Source organism: Bidens hawaiensis, unplaced genomic scaffold (assembly GCF_021521415.1).
Source record: "Bidens hawaiensis isolate Kalapana, Puna unplaced genomic scaffold, B.hawaiensis_p1.1 tig00004551_1, whole genome shotgun sequence".
NCBI classification, from domain to species: domain Eukaryota; kingdom Viridiplantae; phylum Streptophyta; class Magnoliopsida; order Asterales; family Asteraceae; genus Bidens; species Bidens hawaiensis.
In genome coordinates, this window is record NW_027491277.1 from 302,797 (window position 1) to 317,862 (window position 15,066).

The 15,066-nt window shown below is 35.5% G+C and overlaps 1 long non-coding RNA gene across 1 annotated transcript; it reads left to right on the top strand.

Moving 5' to 3' along the window:
- The first annotated feature begins 6,182 nt into the window (after positions 1–6,182).
- LOC143626938 (uncharacterized) lies at positions 6,183–7,067 on the top strand. Its single transcript, XR_013152512.1, has 3 exons — positions 6,183–6,398; positions 6,696–6,738; positions 6,822–7,067. It is a non-coding gene; the product is annotated as an uncharacterized LOC143626938 (long non-coding RNA).
- The last annotated feature ends 7,999 nt before the right edge of the window (positions 7,068–15,066 follow it).

Below are 15,066 nucleotides of genomic sequence, written 5' to 3' on the forward strand. Positions count from 1 at the left end.
TGTTTTGTTCGTGACCCTTTTGCAAATTTTGAACTTCAATTTGGATATGTCACTGCTTCTATACTTGGTGTTTTGCAACATGTTGATTTTGTATCTACTAAAATAATATACCTGGATATTGTATTAGAACAGATATTTGACTGTCATCGTCCTCAAAAGTGGGTAGAAATCTCCACCTGGGTTTCGTTTGTAAATAAAGTTTTTGGTAGGGGTGTACATGATTTGGTTTGGGTCGGTTTTGGGCTAAAGCCGAGCCAAAAACCGAAATTTCAGCTTTGGATTTTTGGAAGTTGTTTTGGGCAGTCACAGGTTTCATTTCTGTACCAAATTCCTTTATTGGACATGTGTACTTAATTAGTGTCTTCTGACTTTAAAGTGGCATGTAACGGGCTGGAACTTATGTCAATTATATATTGTGGTTAGAGGTGCACAAACCGGTTTTTTTAAAAAAACCGGTTCGGTTATTAACCGGACCGGTTTTTTTTTACCCGGAAAAAAACCGGTTCGGTTAATAACCGGTTTTTTCTGTCAAAACCCTAACCGGTGGTCTAACCGGTTAGGACCGGTTTAGAAACCGGTTAGAACCGGTTAATAAACCGGTTTTTTTTATTAACCGGTTTTTTTTTTTTTTTTTTTTTAAATTTCGCGGTTTCAAATACGAATATTTGTTTTTTATATTTTGTACTTAATGAAGACCATTATTTTTTCACAGTATAAACAAACCGGTAACTACAAGGCAAACCGGTAACTACAAGGCAAAACGGACTGACCGAAGCCATTCTTTGCTTTCGTTGTTAGGGTTCTTTGCTTGGAAGATGAGTATGAGTGTGTGTTGGTGAATGTGTTTTCAACAAACCAAAGATTAAAAACACATAACTTTCATTTATAGTTTTTACATTAAAAATACAAACATTAAATCGTTATCGCATATTCGTAACTCAAAAATACAAACATTAAATCATTAACACTGAAGAAATCTCTGCCAAGAACTGTTGTTCATGATTTAACTCAAAAATACAAACATTAAATCGTGAACTAGCAGATGCTCCTGTTGTTCCCAATCGCAGTTTGTTCATGATTTGCCTCCATGTTTGCTGTTTCTTTAACTAAATTAGAAAAATCCAAATCAACAAGTAAATAAGAGCACATATTAGGAAAAAGAATGCTTAGACACGATTACATGAACAACTTGCTGTTTCTTACTCATGATTTGCCTCCATGTTTGCTGTTTCTTTAACTAATTTTCTTCGCTACCCGATCCCGAGCTATTTCTTAGGTAATCGTCGTACGCGGCTTCTTCATCGGTCATTGGTTGAGTGTGTCCTTCATTGACCTCGTCTTCATACAAGCCCGCTTCATACTCCATTTCCCCCTCGAGTGAGCGTTGATGTTGTGCCCTATCTAAAGAGTCCAAGTAATCCTTGTAGCAAATCGACATCTCTATAGCTGGTGCAGTGAGTCGAGTCCTCCTAATCGATATAACCCTGCCAGAAACAGAAAAAGCAGACTCCGAAGCTACCGTGGAAGCTTGGACCGTTAGTAAATCTTTGGCCATGGCGGCGACGATCGGAAACTCATCCTCCTTACCTCTCCACCAAGCCAGCAAATCAAGACTTCTAAATTCATCCGGAGTCATGTGTTTCACAAAGTTGGTACCACCATACTTTCCAAGTTCACTGCTTGGGGTGTTTACCCTTTGACGTTTACCGGCGTCTTCCCAAATCATGTAGTACATCCCCATTTCAAGGTCGGTTTGGGATTGGGATTAGGCAACAGCTCTTAACGAGTCATGAATTTGGGAAGACGACCCGTATTTTGTAAGGTAGACATCATACATGTTTGACAAGGTGGTGTTGAAAGCATTCTTTAAAGTTTGGCTATAATAGGGGTTTTGATCGTCGTTTAACCCAAGCTCATCACAAATTTTTTCTATTAAAGCTTCAACACCACCAACATTGATGCAAGGGTTTAACGCAGCAGCACATGTCAAAACAGCGGGTAGTTGTTGAAAATATTTTCTAAATTTTTCTTTCATTTTTACACCCATATCAAAATAAGGTGCACCCCTACAATCAAGTTCACTCAACTTTGTGCACATGACAGCAATTTTTGATAAAGCAATGGGGCTTGTTGGATAGTAAACCCCGGATAAACTAGTTGTGCAAGATTTAAAAATTTGAAGGACCTCCGTAACGATCTCAATTAATAACCAGTTTCTAGGATCATATGGTGCACATTTACCCCTACTTGACAAAATTTGATGAAACGCAATTAATGATTCTTTTTGTTGGATGGCTTTCTCAAACATATTACAAGTCGAGTTCCATCTTGTTGGACAATCCCAATTTGGCCCCAACCATTGACAATTAGCTTCTACACAAAATTTTTTGTATCTTGAAAATGTTTTATTGTTGCTAAAAACATCTCGTAACATTCTTTTAAAACTGTTTCTTTGCGTTTCGATCACGTTTAACCCATCTTGCACGGCCAAGTTGATAATATGTGCAATGCATCGGCTATGAAAAAACGCTCCATCACAAATAGGTTTATACTTTAATTTTAAATGGCCAACCGCGGCCGTATTGTTGGACGCGTTATCAAACGAAATTGAAAAGATTTTATCTTCAATTTTGTATTGTCGAATGACTTTATCCAAGATTTGAAAAATATTTCTACCCGTGTGCGGGTAATCAAACAATTGAAACGCAACGGTTCGTTTCATCATTTGCCACGACTCGGGGTCAACCCAATGAGCCGTCACACAAATGTATGAGTCGGGCGAACCATGAGGTACCGACCAAACATCCGTTGTTAAGTTTACACCAGTTTGTAAGTTTGAAAAGTATGAAATTAGTTCGGATTTAGTGTTTTTCCATGCTTTAAGACAATCTCTTCTAAGGGTCGAACGACTTACGTGTTGGTAGCGTGGTTGAACATAGTTTTGCATCATCTCCGTGAATTGAGGGTTGTCGAAGTGGTTGAAAGGAAGTGTTTGTTGAATCACAAAGTTTGAAAACTGTTGACGTACCGCTTCAACGTCGTACGTAAACACCCCTCCTTGATTCGTCGTCTCCGGCTGCGAACTACTTCCCGCTTCGTCCTTCAAGGCCTTGCAAAAGCGCTGTTGTATATGCGCTTTTAAAGTGGAGTTTGCATCTTTGGCATAGAACTTCAAACAGTGCTTGCATCGAGCTTTTTGGCGACCGTTAGACAGTTCGCATAGGTCGAAATGTTGCCACACATCTTGGTTTCGTTTCGTGGGGATCATCCGAACGACCGTTATGTCTGTGTTCGAGGCACCCATGTTGACGGATGAAGCAGCACTTTGGGAGGCCATGATAATAAGAGCGTATAATCGAGTATGAAATAAACGAGTACGAGTATGAAATAAACGACTACGAAATAAGAGCGTATGGAGTGGTAATGTGGTATAATTGAGTGTGAGATAACAAAATAATCGCGTATGAAATAAACGTTTAGAGCTAGTAGAGTTGTATAATCGAGTGTGAGCTAACCTACCCAACCTAAACTATATATAGTTGTTTGTGGGGGTAAAATGTTAAAAAAAACGGCTAGAAATCAAGAAAAAACGGGCAAAAAAGGACCCAAACGGTCATATGGCCGTTTTATAACGGTCAAAAACCGGTTAACCTAAAAACCGGTTAACCGGTTTTTAGGTTAACCGGTTTTTGACCGTTAACCGGTTTTTAGGTTAACCGGTTTTTTAATAACCGGTTTTTAAATTTAACCGGTTTTTTTACTAACCGGTTCAATAACCGGTTTTTGTCCACGAATGAGTAACCGAAGTACTAACCGGCGGTTCAATAACCGGTCTAACCGGTTTTTTAATAACCAGTTTTTCTATTAACCGGTTTTCGGTTAAACCGACCAAACCGGTTCTATAACCGGTTTTTTTGAACACCTCTAATTGTGGTTATAAAGATACATGTTATTTGTTTGTTTTTTTAGGTGGGCTTAACAGTTTTTTACTAGGACGGTTCAAACTAAGGGTGGCAAACCCAACCCAAATAAATTGTTTTGGGTCAAGATGGATAAACTTTAAAAGTAAAATGGGTTAGGATGAATCATAAAAAATTTTTAAGTGGGTCAGGATGGGGTGGAAATATACAAGTGAGTTTCATTTATAGGTTAAAATGGATCAAAACAAAATATCCAAGTTATCCAAAATTTATCTAATTCAAAATACTCAAACTATCACGTGCGAAACAAAACTCATCCGAAACCCAAAAACGATCAAAACGAAACAAAAACCCTGAACTGACTAAAACGAAACTGAACTGAAGTAGAAAAACGACCAAAACTAAACAAAAAAAAAACGGGAATGAAACCGAAAAACTGACCAAAACGAAACAAAAAAAGTGAAATGCAACCGAAAAGCTAACCAAAACTAAACAAAAACACCGAATCGACCAAACCGAAACAAAACTGAACCGAAATAGAAAAACGACCAAAACGAAACAAAAAAACGGGAATGAAACCAAAAAACTGACCAAAACGAAACAAAAAAAGTGAAATGCAACCGAAAAGCTAACCAAAACACTGAATCGACCAAACCGAAACAAAACTAAATCGAAATAGAAAAACGACCAAAACGAAACAAAAAAACCGAAATGAAACAGAAAAGTTGACCAAAACGAAACAAAAAAAAAAAGCGAAATGCAACTGAAAAGCGGACCAAAACAAAACAAAAACAGCGAACCGACCAAAACGAAACAAAAACACCAAATCGACCGAAACAAAACAAAAAAAAAAACAAAACGAAACTGAACCGAAATAGAAAAACGACCAAAATGAAACAAAAAAAAGCGAAATGCAACTGAAACCTGACCAAAACAAAACAAAAACACTTAACCGACCAAAGCGAAACAAAAAAACCGAAACGAAAATGAACCGAAATAGAAAAACGACCGAAACGTAACAAAAAAACGAATTGAAACTGAAAAACTGACCAAAAGGAAACATAAAAAAAAACTAAATGCAATTTAAAAACCGGACCAAAACGAATCAAAAACACCGAACCGACCAAACGAAACAAAAAAACTGAAACGAAACTAAACCGAAATAAAAAAACGACCTAAACGATACAAAAAAACCGATATGAAACCGAAAAACTGACCAAAACGAAACAAAAAAAAGCGAAATGCAATCAAAAAGCTTACCAAAACGAAACAAAAAAACTGAAACGTAGCCGACCAAAATAAAACAAATGTTACGAAACGAAATGAAACCGAAAAAACTGGCTAAAACAAAACAACACTGAAACCGAAAAAACGAGAAATCGAAACCGAAATCATTGAAACCGAGCAGATACCGAAACTTACCGAAATGGAAAAAACAAAACCGTACCGAAAAAACCCCTGAAAAACTCGAACCTGAACCGGTACAAAAAGTTTTGTTTTTTTGTATTTTTTTTATTTATTTATGAACGAGGATGATGGGGGAGACATTTTAGTTATTTTACATTTTGCATTTTTTATTTATGTTTTGAGTTATTATTTTTTTAATAGTTTTTTTGAATATATTCTTAGGGGTTTTTAAAACTCTTTGTATGTCAACCTTCACTTGAGTCAAGATATGTTAGTTTTACCCATCTTGACCCATATCCATCCTAACCCTCTATTTTAAAAATCCATCTTGACCCCATATCCATCCTGACCCATACCCACCCTGACCCGTTACCCAAATCCAACCCAACCCACTCCAATTGCCACCTCTAGCACTTCAAACAGTAAGCGTCTTTTGGTGCAGTGGGTTATAATCAAAGGCAGTGTTAGTTTGCTCAGATACATGAATTGTCAAACAGTAAGCGAAGAACATAAGATAACGTCTTTTGGTGCAGCTTCTGAGTTGTACTGAATGTTTCTTTTGTTGTACATATGCTTATCCCTTTGAAGTTATGCATCCATCAGTTGTACAACCTGCTGGGTCTTCTGTAAGCTTACTTTTTATTTATTTCCTTAGATGTGTCTTTCATATGGCATACGTCTCACTTACTTATACACGTGTCTTTCCCCACCAACAACTGGTTAATCACTCAACATCATATGGTGGTTCTCTCTCATCATAAAACATAGATTTCTTCAATCATAACTATGGAGATCCCGGTACATATCTATATTCTTCGTCATGCCACGAAGTAAAGAGAGGAATTGTTTGCAGTGGTTGCGTTGACTTTTTAGCCAACGAATGATCATTACCGACCGTCTATGGTGGCAGCGACATACCTTTTTTTTATCTCTCTCTACTTGGGTTATGACAGCCGGCTATCAAAACTAAAATTGATCTCCGTCGTTTGTTGAAGCCATTGTCTGCTGCAAATCCCCAATCACACTGCAGTTGCCGGCTCCAATTGTGGCGGTGGTGTGGTCGTGGCAGTGGTCACCGTCATGCCTTCTTCGTTTACAGCATCATCAAGGTCCCTAATTTATTTATAAATTTGTAGATAGGGGTTTCAGTTTTAGACCAATTGTGACTTGATATCCTATTTTATGCAATATCTTTTGTAGAGTCTGGTACCGCAGGGAGACCAATTTCTTAATCAATGGTGATTCTCTATTTAATTTGACTTGATATCTTATTTTATTCCTTTTGTATGTAGCTATGATTCTGTGTCAACATAAGTAATTTAGTAACTATGTTTGATGGATAAACCATTGTTATTTATAGTTTGTGAGAACTCCGGAAGCAGTTGTCATTCAAGGAAACAATGATATCTTGGTGAGCATTTTATTATTATATACATGGGTCAATAATATGTTAGCAGTAAACTTTTTTGTTAACCTAAGTGTTCACCATGGCAGATATAAGACAATTTGCTGAAGGCCTGTGACAAGCAATGAAGTTAGATGGCATGGACCATGTGATATTTGACATTTCCAATTCTTTTAGTTAATGTTACGGCATTCAATTCAGAGGCATAGATATTAAGGTGAGCAAAATAGTATTTTAAATGTATAACATCTAATTTACATGTTTGTGGTAAAAAAAAAATTCAAATTTCACCACAAACATGTACAAAATAGGATTATCATTGATAATTTCCAGTCAATTTGGTAGTTAATTGTTGAACAAAACTCCAAGCTTGGAAATATTGCAGTTTTGATTTCACCGAGCTTCATAGGAGGGATAAAACTGAACCCTAAGCTCAAGACGGCAGTCACACAGAGGATGATGATGGGATGCAGATGAGCCAGATGCAGTGTGGTGAATGAGTCAATGAAGATGTCAAAAGAGTAGACATTTTATATGCTCTTATGAAATTTGAAATAGCAAATGGGGACGAAGTGAATAAGATAGGCCTACTCTATAGTTTCCTGCACAAACTAAATATAATCCTATGAGCTCTAAAAAACTTGCAGACCAGGAGTCAAAACACTAACCCTATATCCGTTTGCGTTTGGCGTGACTCCTAGGAAACTATAGAGTAGGCCTATCTTATTTATTTCGTCCCCATTTGCTATTTCAATTGTTATACAGATTAGGTGTAGTCTTTAGCCTTGATTTCTGTTTAATGAATATATTTGTTCACTCCTTTATTGGCAAAGTTTGATTTCATGAGTAAGTGATAAAAGGTTGTGAGAGAGATGTGAAGGACCAACGTAGCGTGCCTTTTGTTAGGTAAAATGCCTTTGTGGTTTACTTTTTATGAAAGCTTACTCTTATTGTCATTTTGTCCTTATAAGTCATGAATTTTTATACACAAATTGGCAGTATTGCAGTAGCACTAAAAGTCAAGTGTATTGTTTTGTTTATATGTTGACAATTGAGTCAAATTTTGATTTTGTGGATTGGCAGTAGAGATTAATTCTCATTTAAAGAAGGAAAAAAAGATGTTCTTGGAGTAAGGAGCCTGCTAATAGGAATGGTAACTAGATTATATTGATGGCATTTCAAACACCTAAATAATAAGATCATGATGGTGGCACAACCGCAAAATGGCAGATGACTTTAAAGTGAAGAGGCCCATAATATGTTTTAATGATAAGAAAAAACACACAAAAACAAGTGGAGGTGAAAAGAAACTGAAGTTTTTAAGAGACTTTTGGTAAGGCAACGGGCACCCCTTTTTGCAGGCTTTATATTAATGTAAAAGCTGTTGAAACCTGGGTTTCATACTAATGTAAAAGTTGTTGAACCGAGCGTTACATGTCTTAACTTGTTGCGGCGGGTCTAAGTACTAGTTTAAATCTATTTAGTACATAAAACTAACTCCATAGCTTTCTCCAAACACTCTAGCCAGAATCAATCTTAGAAAACCCCATTAACACCGGAATTATTTCGTTGTTTAAATCCATTTCGTTGTAAATTCCATTAATAAAAATGAATGGAACCTGGTATGTTGAAAAAAAAACAAGTTGAAGAAAACAACGTTGAACCTGAATTATAAATATAATAACAACCTAAATCCATTGTTATTATCTAAGAATTTCGAATTAAAAGAAGAAGACAACATGAACTCCTTTGTTATTATTTAAATATTAACCAAACCCCATAAAATAGGTCAAACATCGCTGGGCACACAAAACCGATGAAGAAGAAGCGTAATCGAATGGTTATACAATTTTTGGAGACATTAAGGAAGATAATTTTGTAAACAAGGAAAGAGATTTTAAGTGAGTTTTAATCAAAACTATGTAGTTTGATGGGTTCACATATAAGTTATATATGTAACAACCTCATATTCACTTTCTTCTATTAAATATACCAAAACAAAATTATATATAGCTATATAAACAATAGTTAATGGGTTGGTGACTCATTACAACAACAAAGACTATAAAACATCAAAAGATTTTGAGGTCTTAAGCTAACTGTTTGGATATAACATAAATTCGCTCTTAAAAAAGTAAAAGAAAACTATATAAACAATAAATACCATAAAGGATGTTCATACTTGAATTTAAAAATCAGGTCGGTCCACCTAGTTTTATAAACCAAAATTTATAAGGGAATCCCCAGAAAAACGAATATTGTGTTTCCAATCTAAACAAACAACTCATGCCAGATTTTCAGCACAACCTGTTTTCTAGTATTTATTCTAAAATAATATGTATAGAATATATGGACACTACAGGAACCACTGCATAATACAATTAAACAATTAATATCAAAATAGTGAAAAAGGTAAAAGTGTGACGTAAAAATCTCTATATAAACATCACATTTAAAGAACATTGTACAAATATATCATATAGATATTACAATTCGTACTATATGTGTATGGCATAATACATATAATTAAAACTATAGTAGTGAGACAAGAAAAATTGTAGGTAACTAGGCATGCGTTATATTTAAAACCAATTTTATGTTAAGAACAACGAGAATTTAATAGAACACCTATACATAGTATATATTGACGATTTAAATGGAGGATGAGCAAGCACTTATGTAACTGCATTACGTATCACACTTAAATAAAAAAGAACAACTTAACTATACCACCCTCAAAATTCTCTATATTCTTTTTTTTTTCCTACAATGTGTAAATGTATGATCACCTAAACCATTATGAAATTCAATGATGAGAAACACTATAATAAATGATGAACAACTCATGAACAATTACTGTATAAACTTGACTATTAATTATGAAAACGTTGTAAAATATATTAATGTTCCGGATTTAAGAACAAAACAAATCCATAATCAAAGAATCAATCTTCTCTACGTACATTTAGAAACCAAAAAAGAATAGATCAAAAGTATACCGAAAAAACCTCTTTCCAATTTCCGATCAAGTAACATTATTATTATTATTATTAACTCTTCCAAGCATAAACCAGCAACGAAAAACCCGAAGGCCCTTTAAGCTCATTCTCCTCCACACTCTCCCATTCCATAACCGACCCGCACCCGGACGACACCGACGATAACGATGACGACGACGAGCTTTTCGCCCTTTTCAACTTGTCCTTTTTCATTTTCTTCATCTCGAAACCAAACCCGAAACCCGACCCGAATGCTGAAATACCCGACCCGGACCCGTTTAACCGGGCTAAAAATTTATCATCCTCATGGTAGTCAAATCCGGATTTCTCAAATCTGAACATGAACAACGCGTAATTGTCATCAACTTCTTCTCCTAACAACCAGTTATGAACATCCCACGAAATTTGAATAGTCACGCCGTCGATTTCGACGCGCTCGTTGCCTCGAAATTTCCATTGTAAATGTTTTACGACCAGCACTCGTTTACTGTCCACGGAAAAATATAGCCGGGACTCGTCGCCAGCGCTAGAACTGCCAAGACTGTCAATACTGGCGCTGGCGACGCGAGTGCAGTCTATAGTGATTTCGTGGGTTTTCCCCCGAAAAGTCACTTTAGTGGTGTATTTTTTATTTGCTATGCTAGGAACATGTTCCCGGCGTAGCATGATTATTTGGGATTTATTTGATTGGTTGGATTTAATTTTGGAGTAGGCTTGTTTTGGGGAGTCTCCAATGAGGAGTGTTATTTGGTTATTCGCGGTCATCGCGATGTAGAATCCGGATACAGGTTCCGGGCCAAATTCAAATTTGGCTCGGGACAAGTCGTAGTGTATCCGGATGGAGTCGGTGGGGGAGATTAAAATTTTTTTGGAACCATAACGGTTCCAAAAAATAAAGGGTTTGATTTGGAGGTGGAAGGAGGGGTTGCCGGAATTTGAGTCTCCGGCGGCGGCGCCGCCGTCGCCAGCGCCGGAGGGGAGGAGGTGGAGGTGGAGGGATCGGGTGAATTGGGTGCGGGACCAGGTTAGGGCGAAGATGCCGATATCGGTGTGGTAGAGAGTGGTGGTGACGTTGGGTTTTGGCGACAGTGGTGGTGGTGACTGTGGCTGGTGGTGACGGCGGTGGGGGGTTGGGTGGTTGGAGGACATGGTGGTGGATTGGGTAATGAACTAATGATAATAATAATAATAATAATAATAATAATAATAATAATAATAATAATATTAGTATTATTATTTTGGATATTGGAAGAAAGTGTAGGTTAAAAGAATGGGTTTATAAAGGGGTGAGTGGAACAATGGGGTGCGGGAAATAGACGTTTTGGTCACATCTAAAAAAACTTATTTCATACGACTAGGATTTAATTATTTACTAATCGTGTTTTTTAAGTAATAATCAAATAATTTATGTTTTAAGATCAAAAGCTGCCAAATCATCTAGAAAAAACCTTCTGCTCATCCAACGAATTAATATTCACGTTGTCATATCTTTATAATAATACATGTAAATGTTCACTCATTTTAAAACAAAAATATATGCACAAGACTACGTTATTAATCTATACTATATATAAAGCATGAGTGATGGACCTCTTAATTTTTAAGAGGTACCAAACTTGTTTTTAGTACAAATTACAATGCATTAAATTAAGACATTTTAAGGGCAAAATTGTATTTTAACAACTTTGTCTTTTTGCAAAAGCAATACGGTTGATTTTTATATTATTCAAAAATATTTACAAGTTTAGTCATTTACCTTTAATCACATTTTATTAATTTATATAATAGTTGTATATATACCCCTTTTTATAAACCAACTACCCCGACAATGTTTAAACACTTATAACTTTTTCACACACTAATATTTTTTTAAAAATATTATACCATAAAAATGAGTATTTTATTCTCTTTAATTTGAGTATGGTATTGCTATATTTTTTTAATTTTAAAAACTTAACGTGTTACGTGATTATCATTAAAGACCGTCAAAAGAATCGGGCGGGTTCGGCCGTTCGGGTCATTGGTCTAAAAGGTTAAGGTTGGAATTGGTAGATACAAAAAATGCTACTTTGGTTTGGGTCAGGGCGGGTTTAGGTTGAAAGGGGTCAAGTCATAACAAATTTCGAGTTAGAACAATGTCAAGCGGAACAGGTTGCAGGTCAAGACGAGTTTAATATAGAGTTACGTGCGCACCGACACCTGATTGCGCGCGTACATTTGTTGTGTGGCGTGCCTACTAACCCCGGTTAAGATTAAAATGCCGCAATACGAGCACACTATATTCGAGTTACACGCGTACTATCATGAACTCACACACATATAGAAACGGTAACATCGGTTACGCATCTGATGTCATGTTTGCGTGTATACTCCGCCGCATCGCACGGGCACGCACTAGTATTATACAATATACAACTTTGATTATCATAACATAAATACGAACTGTATAATACAATCTATATTATACAACTTTGATTATCTTATATTTTAGTTTATACAGGTGGGTTATGTGTTTCTCAAAGTCTTAATATATAGATATATAAAGTTTTATTTAAAATAAAAATATATAAAAACAATATATATAATTTAAGTGACTTATTTCTCTAATAATCCATAACACTATTTTGAAAATTAATAACTAGAGTTATTAAGTTAAATATGTATAAATTGTTAGTCGATGCTTATACGTGGTTTCTAATCTAATTTGTAGTAACTCTGTAATAATACAATGTTAGATGTATGGTAGTTTTCTTCTAATCTTACTATCATATAAACGTGTAAATATTGTATGATTTTATTAGTTTTATATTGTTAGAGAGGTCGAAAGGGCACAACCCTAAGGGTACCAAAGTACCTTAATTCGAACCAATTCTTAACTGTCATCTCATTTTTACCACAATTGACTCTGAAATATCCTAAAGACCAGCGACACATTGCTAAATGACCCTAAAAATTTTAATTTTTAATTAAAAATAGCTAATTAATTTTAATTTTAAAAAATCAAAAATAATAAACATGCATAGATTTTAAATTTATATATGGAAAATTGGTTTTTATTGGTCCCAACTATTTTATTTTTGTCGGCGGTGGTCCCAACTATCATTTTGGCTGGCAACGGTCCCAACTTTCACATACGTTGAATCCACCAGTCCGCGACTAACGGAGTACTAACTTCGTTAGTTAAAAGCTGATGTGTTCGTCCTAGTTGTCAAAAACAGCTGACATGGGATCCTACATGGACCGGCTGTGTATTATACATGCTCCCCAAATCCCCAACATTCGAATACATCAACCAGCTCTCGGTCTCGAACCATTGAGATAACCAAAACCAAGCCCTAACTTAACAACCTCCTGACTCACCTTCCTCTTCTTATTACTAACCCTAACCTCACCATCATTAAATTCATCATCTTCAACTTTCACTTGAACAACATCCACCGCCTTCAAATTGGACAAGAACGTATCGTAACCGGGAGTACAGTTAAACCTCTTTCGACCGCGATTCTGGGTGTATGGCGTGCAAGGAGATGTGGCCGAGTAGACGATGTCAAGCGGAACGTACCTAGATGATGATTGTTCTGGATGTGTAGGGGGTTAACAATCGGGAAGAAAATGCCATCAAATTTGGGGGAATTAGGGTTCTTGAGTTAGAGAGAATTTGGAGATTTAGGGGGTGTATAATTTGAGAATTTATGTTTGTATAATGTTTAATATAAAATGTTGGTTATAATACACAGCCGGTCCACGTAGGATGCCCATGTCAGCTGTTTTTGACAACTAGGATGGACACATCAGCTTTTAACTAACGGAGTTAGTACTCCGTTAGTCGCGGACTGGTGGATTCAACGTATGTGAAAGTTGGGAACGTTGCTAGCCAAAATGATAGTTGGGACCACCGCCGGCAAAAATAAAATAGCTGGGACCAATAAAAAACCAATTTTCCTTTATATATACATAAATACTCGAAACAACACTTTAATCAAGATATATAAAATGTTATTCCCAATTCCATCGGCTTTTGATTTTCGTTATGACTTCATGTGTGTCATTATCGTGAGCCTCAAACTTGTCTCACCATATTTTGTCATTTCAACCTCACTTGGTGCTTTGTATAATCAATTGATTCTCCATCTGAAACAAAATAGTTCAAAACTCATGGCCAAAAATTAGACGTTCGTTGGTCCACAGAGGCCATGTCTTGAAAACATGGACCTAAGAGTCTTTGCTAATGCAACTTCTTCATGGCTCTATCTTTGTAACTCTCTGTTAATTATTGGTTGGGGATTTGGTTGTTCCATATATAACGATGGTTTGGAGAATAATTGATAAAATTGTTGTAGAATAGTACGTAGAAAATTAGTGGAGAGTGCGAGTTTATGTATATGTAAAAAGGAAAATAAAATGGTCAAAAACATAAATGTTAGACACAACTCCCAAACAATTTCACTCTCCTTTTAACGGTGAAAACTACCCCTCGCAACTACCTTCCGGAGACTTTTATGGGGCTGGCATCGGTGTTTTTCATGGACCCGCCATACCCGTCACCGCTACCGGCCACCCACTCCCTCCACCCTAAGAAAGTGAGAAGTACGTCATTTTGTCATTTGTATTGTTAGATTAGATAATTTACTATTACATCATACTTGTTAAATGTCAAGATACTGTACCATTAAAAGTTGTATTGCTCAACCAAATTTTAAACTCCGTGTAATGGTAACTAAGCATAATCAACATTTTTTGACACACGACATTCCAGTTAGTAATGATTAGTTTTGTAAAAAGTAGCGTAATCATAACAATGCCCAATAACCACTTTCAATAATTACATAATTATTATTTTTTTAATATAAATATGAATTAGAAATAAATAATTGATTGGACTCGTCTGAGTTTTTTTTACCAAAATAGGGTTATGGAGAAAAGTATTTACTAATATGGGGACTTTGAAAACTATTTACAAAAATAAGTTTTTTTGTTTAAATCAACATTTCTCACTCTTAATCTTATTGGGTCAAGATAATTTATATTAATTTTTATTTAATGCATGTAAGATAATAAATAATGAATTAAAAAAAAACAAAGTTTGCATATTTGTTTTACGTTCCATTTTTTATCAAAATACTTCAAAAAAATAATTTTATATTGAATTTTCTATTGAATTTTTTAATTCAAGAAAGATAGATAGAAAAGTAAAGTAAAAAATAATAAAACTTACTTTTTTATATTCTTCTATCATTTACTTTAAAACAATTCGATTATTTTCCAGAAAAATCCCCAAGTATAGGCGTATAGCTAAAAAGAATTACAATTTATATAGTGCTTTAACATTGAAATA